This window comes from Strix aluco, chromosome 1 (genome assembly GCF_031877795.1).
Source record: "Strix aluco isolate bStrAlu1 chromosome 1, bStrAlu1.hap1, whole genome shotgun sequence".
Taxonomy (NCBI): domain Eukaryota; kingdom Metazoa; phylum Chordata; class Aves; order Strigiformes; family Strigidae; genus Strix; species Strix aluco.
The window spans coordinates 22,515,125-22,521,161 of record NC_133931.1 but is presented as its reverse complement, the minus strand read 5'-3'; positions in this window follow the sequence as shown (position 1 = coordinate 22,521,161).

The window sequence follows — 6,037 nt, the reverse complement described above, 5'->3', positions numbered from 1 at the left end:
AAAACTCCAGTACCTTTTAAAACTGACTTGAATTAAGACTTGAAGTACTGTGACCACGGGATTTTTTTTTTCTGATTTGGTCCCTAACTGAAAATACCAATACTGTGAATCTAAGCAGTAAAGAGCTTTCAGCTATAGAAAATCTAACCATAGACCAGAGGCACTTTTGATGAACTTGCTATCTTTGATAAGCCAACATTGAGATCTCCAATTATTAAAAGGGCAGGCTAGCTTTTGAGTGCAAGGGTTGCATCTAGCTACTGATAATGAAAGGGGGGGTTGAAGTCTACAAAAAAAAAACTTACTGTATAAAATCACAGTTGTTGTTCTTACTATTTTTTTATAGGTAAAACGGGAAGGAGTGAGATCAAGTGTTCAGCTGTGCTCACGCTTCCTTACAGAAGATAACAGCTGCTTACTGTGTTGACCAGGTTAAAGTGTGTGAGCAAGTGGAAGTGGTTTTCCCCTTTACCACCCAGCTACGCCCCTTCCACTGACTTTTGTAATTACTATGTACAAAGATTAATCATCCTGGTTCTGAGCCCATTGTAACAGAGATAAACTACTTAGGGGTAAAGAGGTTGGTTTTGGTCCACTGGAAGCATGTAATCCTGCTTTCCTGTTCACAGAAGGAATCAGGCTAAACTGCTGTCTCTATTCTTCATCTTAGTTTCCTTTTGATTTTGTTTTCAAACCCTAAACAAGTGCAGTATAAAGGTCTAGAATTACAGTAAGTACTGTACAAACTCCTTTGCTATGTACTTTGTCCTCTTCAAGGGACCTAGTGCCTGCTACATCAGCACTAGAGTATTTTCCAATGAACAGAAGCAAGAGGTAGCTGGACAATAGAATGACATCACCACCTGAGGTGAGGGAAGCAGTCACTGTGCAAGAGGAATGTGATATGCTTGATAAATGGGCTTGACAGGCACTGCATGAACTTCAGCAGAGAACTGTGAAGTCCAGTGCCTGGGGAGGAATAGCCCTTGTGCACTAGTACGGGCTGGGGGCTGACTAGCCAGGAAGCATCTCTACAGAAAAGGACCTGGGACTGCTTGTAGAAAACAAGTTGCACTTGGGGCAAAGGCCAACCATCTCCTAGGGTGTTGTTAGTAAGTAGGTAGCCATCCTTCCCCAATATCTGGCACTTGTGAGGTAGCATCTGGGCTCTGCACTACAGGAAATGGAGTGCCATAGTGGAGGAAGTCCAGTGGAAGTTACCCAAGCTTGTCAGGGGCTGGAGCATGTCATGACACCTGGAGCTGGAGCACCATGACATGGGAAATTGGTGTTTCTTCATCCTGGGGAAGAGACAGACAGAAAGCAAAGGACAGATGTTACTGATATTTACAACTGCCTGAGCAGAGGATACAGAGAAGATGGAGCATTCTGATGTGCCTGAGCACTTCCCAGAGTTACAGGGTAATAAGATGAGAGCCAGAGGACACAAGCTTGAATATGGCAAAGTCTCATTAGAGGCTGTGGTGGGTTGACCTTGGCTGGCTGTGAGATACCCACCCAGCTGCTCTCACTACTCCTATTCAGTGGGACAGGGAAAGAAAGTGAAAAAGCTCATGGGTTGAGGTAAAGACAGGGAGATTGCTTACCAGTTACTGTCACAGGCAAAACAGATTTGACTTGGGGAAGATTTAGTTTATTGCCAATTAAAATAGATTTGGATGGTGAGAAGCAGACAAAAAATAAAAATACCTTATCCCCATTCTTTTTTCTGAGGCTCAACTTCCCTCCTTTATTCCTAACCTTCCTTTGGCACAGAGGGATGGGGAATGGGGGGTTATGGTCAGTTTGTAACAGTTCCTCTCTGTTTCACCTTCCTCCTCACACTTTTCCCCTGCTCCAGCATGGCTCCTTCCACAGGCTGCAGTCCTTCATCATAAACCTAGTATAGCATGGGTCCTCCAGGGGCCACATTTCTTTCAGGGCATGTCTATCTTATCTGATTTGGGTCCTCCAGAGGCTACAGTGTGCCTACCTGCTCCAGCATGGACCTCTCCATGGGCTGCAGGACAATACCTGCTCTACTGTGGTCCACTCTATGGGCTGCAGGGAAATACCTGCAGTGTGTTTCCTTTCAGCAATGCATCTAGACTGGAGTTATCTGTGGCTGAACAGGCTCAGAACTGCTGTCTACAAGGAAGGGAAGATGATAAGATTATTAAATGTTAGTGACCAGCCATGGAATAGCTGATGTCTGACACCATTGGGCTTTTCTAGTGGTGAAGAGAGATACTTTGGATACAAGGAGTGGGAGTTAGTCTGTGTTAGATTTGATTTATAGGGAAAGGCTAGAATCAAACCTTTTCTTTTTACAGTTTATTCTATTTCTATGGTTCTTAAAAGACTTCTGGCAAATAGAACAGGGTTTGAACTGTGTAGAAATGGAAAAATTTCATTCTGTTTCTGAGAAGCATGCCAAGTGATTAAGATAGAAAGTAATTTGTGGAAGAAATGAAGAACATAGTCTACTCTGGAATGTGAGTAGTACAGGAATTTTATTTTTATTATAGTAAGTAACAACAGATGATTTATGTCCTAATAGGAAAAGCAGGCATAACTGGATTGTCACAATTTACATGTCTGTAGTCAAAATCTGAGAAGGGGAGACAGCTGCTGCACAGCAGAAGTATCTAAAAGAGCAATGTACTAATATGTTAGTAAATTTAGAATAAATCTTGAAATGCTGATGGATACCATTTGAAAACTGAGAAATAAAACTTTGTAATGAAATTGTGGTAGAAAGCAATACCTGCAGTGAGTTCCAGGATCACCGTGACTGGGGAGAAGAAGTGGAGGACTGGGCAGAAGAAGAGGAAATGTGGTAGCTAGGAGCTTGTAAAAGGGGCAGTTAAGCAGATGCAGAAAAGACCTAGTAACTCTCATTAATGATCAGGAAGTGGTATGGGGAAGTATCACCATAGCTGAGGACAGAGCAGGAGAGAATTTCAGTGAACTTAAGGAAAATTAACCGCAAACAAGCTTGTTGGAAGAAAACAAACATCTTTCTACCTTGAAGAAGGGCAAGAAGAGGATCTGGAGAACTACTGTCTGGTCAGCCTTACCTTGATCCCCTGGAAGATGATGGAGTAAACTGTATTAAGGACAGGAAGGTGATTAAGGGCAGTCAGTGTTGATTTGTGCCTTACCAACTTGATAGCCTCCTACAATGAGATGACTAGCTCAGTAGGTGAGAGGGGAGCAGTGGATATTTTTTATCTTAACTTCAGCAACGCCCTTGACACTGTCTGTTATAGCATCCTCATTGGCAAACTGATGAAGTACAGACTAGGTAAGTGGACAGTGAGGTGAACTAAAAAACAGGTGAACTGATGGGCTCAAAGGCTTGTAATCAGTGGCATGAAATCCACCCAGGGGGCAAATCACTAGTGGTGTACCCCAGGGGTCAATACTGGGGCCAGTATTGTTTAGCGTTTTTATTAGTGACCTGGATGATGGGACAGAGTACACCCTCACCGAGTTTGCTGGTGATATAAAACTGGGAGGAGTGGCTCATACGCCAGATGGTCCCCATTCAGAGACCCCTCGATAGACTGGACAAATGGTCAGACAGGAACCTCATGAAGTTCAAGAGAGGGAAATGTGAAGTCCTGCATCTGGGGAAGAATAACCCCATGTACAGACTGGTGCCCAACTGCCTGGGAAGCAGTTCTGCAGTAAAAGGACCAGGGGCTCCTTTTGGAAAAGAAGTTGAGCATGAGGCAGCAACGTGCCCTTGCAGTGGAGAAGGCCAACAGCATGCCTTAGGAAGAACACTGCCAGTGGGTCAAGGAAGGTGATTAGTTCCCTCAGCTCAGCTCTGATGAGACTACATCACAGAATGACAGTAGCTGAGGTTGGCAGGCACCACTGAAGATCATCTAGCCCACCCCTGCCCTGCTCAAACAAGGTCAGCTAGAACAGATTGCTCAGGACTGTGTCCAGTAAGGTATTGAAAATCTCCAAGTCCAGAGACTCTACAACCTCTCTGGGCAACCATCTTCAGTATTCAAACACCCGTGCAGCAAAACTGCTTTCTTATGTTTAGACAGAATATGCCATGTCTCAGTTTGTGCCCATTGGGCACCACTGAGAAGAGTCAGGCTCCCTCTTCTGTACACCCTCCCATCAGTTATTCATAAACATTGATAAGGTGGTTGTGAGACTTCTTATTTTCTTGGGCAGCGGGTGGTGAGTGCTCCTGCAGTATTCAAGCACTTGCTTCTGAGGCTGCTTTTGTTTTAAGGATTTTTGATGTTAAACATGTCAATCCACAGTGACCAACAGATGTGAGATCTTTGGTGTTTTGGTTTTGGGTTTTTTTTTTAATATAATAGCATTTTGAAATGCTCAGCTTTTAAACCTCTGTATTAGTTTAGTTTTCATAAAGACACTGATGATTTTGAAAGCTTTCTGGGAGATAAATGCATCTATGTTCTGCTGAAATATTAGATATAGAAAAACAGTGCATGCAGTGACTGATTCCTGAGCAGAAGTGTTTAGAAGGTAACTTCATCCCAGATACCTTTGTATGTGAATTTGAGGTTTTTGGCAGCATTCCCATTGCAGAAAGGATATTTGAATTTTGTTCCATCACTTATGTCAACAAAAGCGGTGTTTGCCTTCTGCCCAACTGGGACTGGATTCTTAGACTAACATTTGTCAGCATCTTAGTATTTGTCTCCAGGCAGATAGTGTATAGTTTATCTTATACTGACTTAAACATCTTTAAGAGCACAATACGTGAAATGAGTCCTAACCGAATGGGATCACCCTTGACTTTATGAGGATGGGATCCCCGCCTGGGATCTTTTAATGTTGCTTCAGTATAAACAAATTAACTCTGTCACTTTCTGTACTATGGCACTAATGGCAAGAATCATGATAGAATAAATCATGAATACTTCATCTCGCAAAAGTCTGGGTTTTGTGTATCACCAGGAAGCTCACATTTTGTAAGGTCAGGGGAAATAAAAGTGTAATACTTGAATTCCTGCAACTTCATTGAATTGAATGTAATTTTCCTGAGGTTCATTTGAGTCCATAAGCAGATTATTGCTACATTTTATATCCCTGAGACTTTGGGGCTAGATGGTGGTGCTGGTGGGACTTGAGAAGCTGCAGCTGTGTTGACACTGTTGGAGAGCCCTGCACTGGGCAGAGACAACAGGAAAACTACAGGGGAAACTAAGTTAAGCAAAAGCAGATGCTGGAGAGCCAGCTTCGGCTAGACAACTGCACTTTTACGTTAAAGAGTTACGAAAGGAAGTGTGAGCGTGCACAATGTTGTAGGGCTCTTCATTATTTATTGGCTCCAGTACCGCTCTTTTAAAAAATGTGGTGGTTTTAGCTTTTGTCCAATGTAAGCTCACTAAGAACCTCCCCCGTCTTACTATATGTCTCTGTGTGTGCTGTTTTGCGTAGTCTTCAGAAATTAAATCTTTATTTTTCACCTCTAGAGAGCGATCTCGGGCTACTTTCAGAAAGCTGCCAGGGTAAAATTCACGAAGCCTTTCCTGAATGATTTGGGTTTGAACTAAAGTGTTTGATCTTTTAATGATTTCATCTCGTGGTCTCAGAATACGAAGGAAATTTTTAATATTGCCCATAATTATTATGCTTTGCTTCCCCGTACTCCCTAGAGGTTCATATGGTGCCGTGCATGTATTCAACCTCTCACTGAACAGCCTGAAGAGACTGACATGTCCTGACAGTGGAACAACATTCTGGTAGACTCATAATTGCTACTTTAAATTGTATATGTCTAATTTCAGGCACATTGTGAGATTTCAATATTTTAAAAGTGGATTCTTTGACTACACTCTTTACTATTTCTGTTGATCTTACCAAATATTAAATGGATTATTTAGGGATCACATGCTTTTTCCATCAAAGCAAAAGACTTCAACCTTCAACCTTGTGTACCATCTCCTTTTGCATTATACAATCCTGCTTCACACACATGGCAACACAGGGGAAAGATAGAATGATCCTGCAACTGAAGGCTGTAAAGCATTGTCGC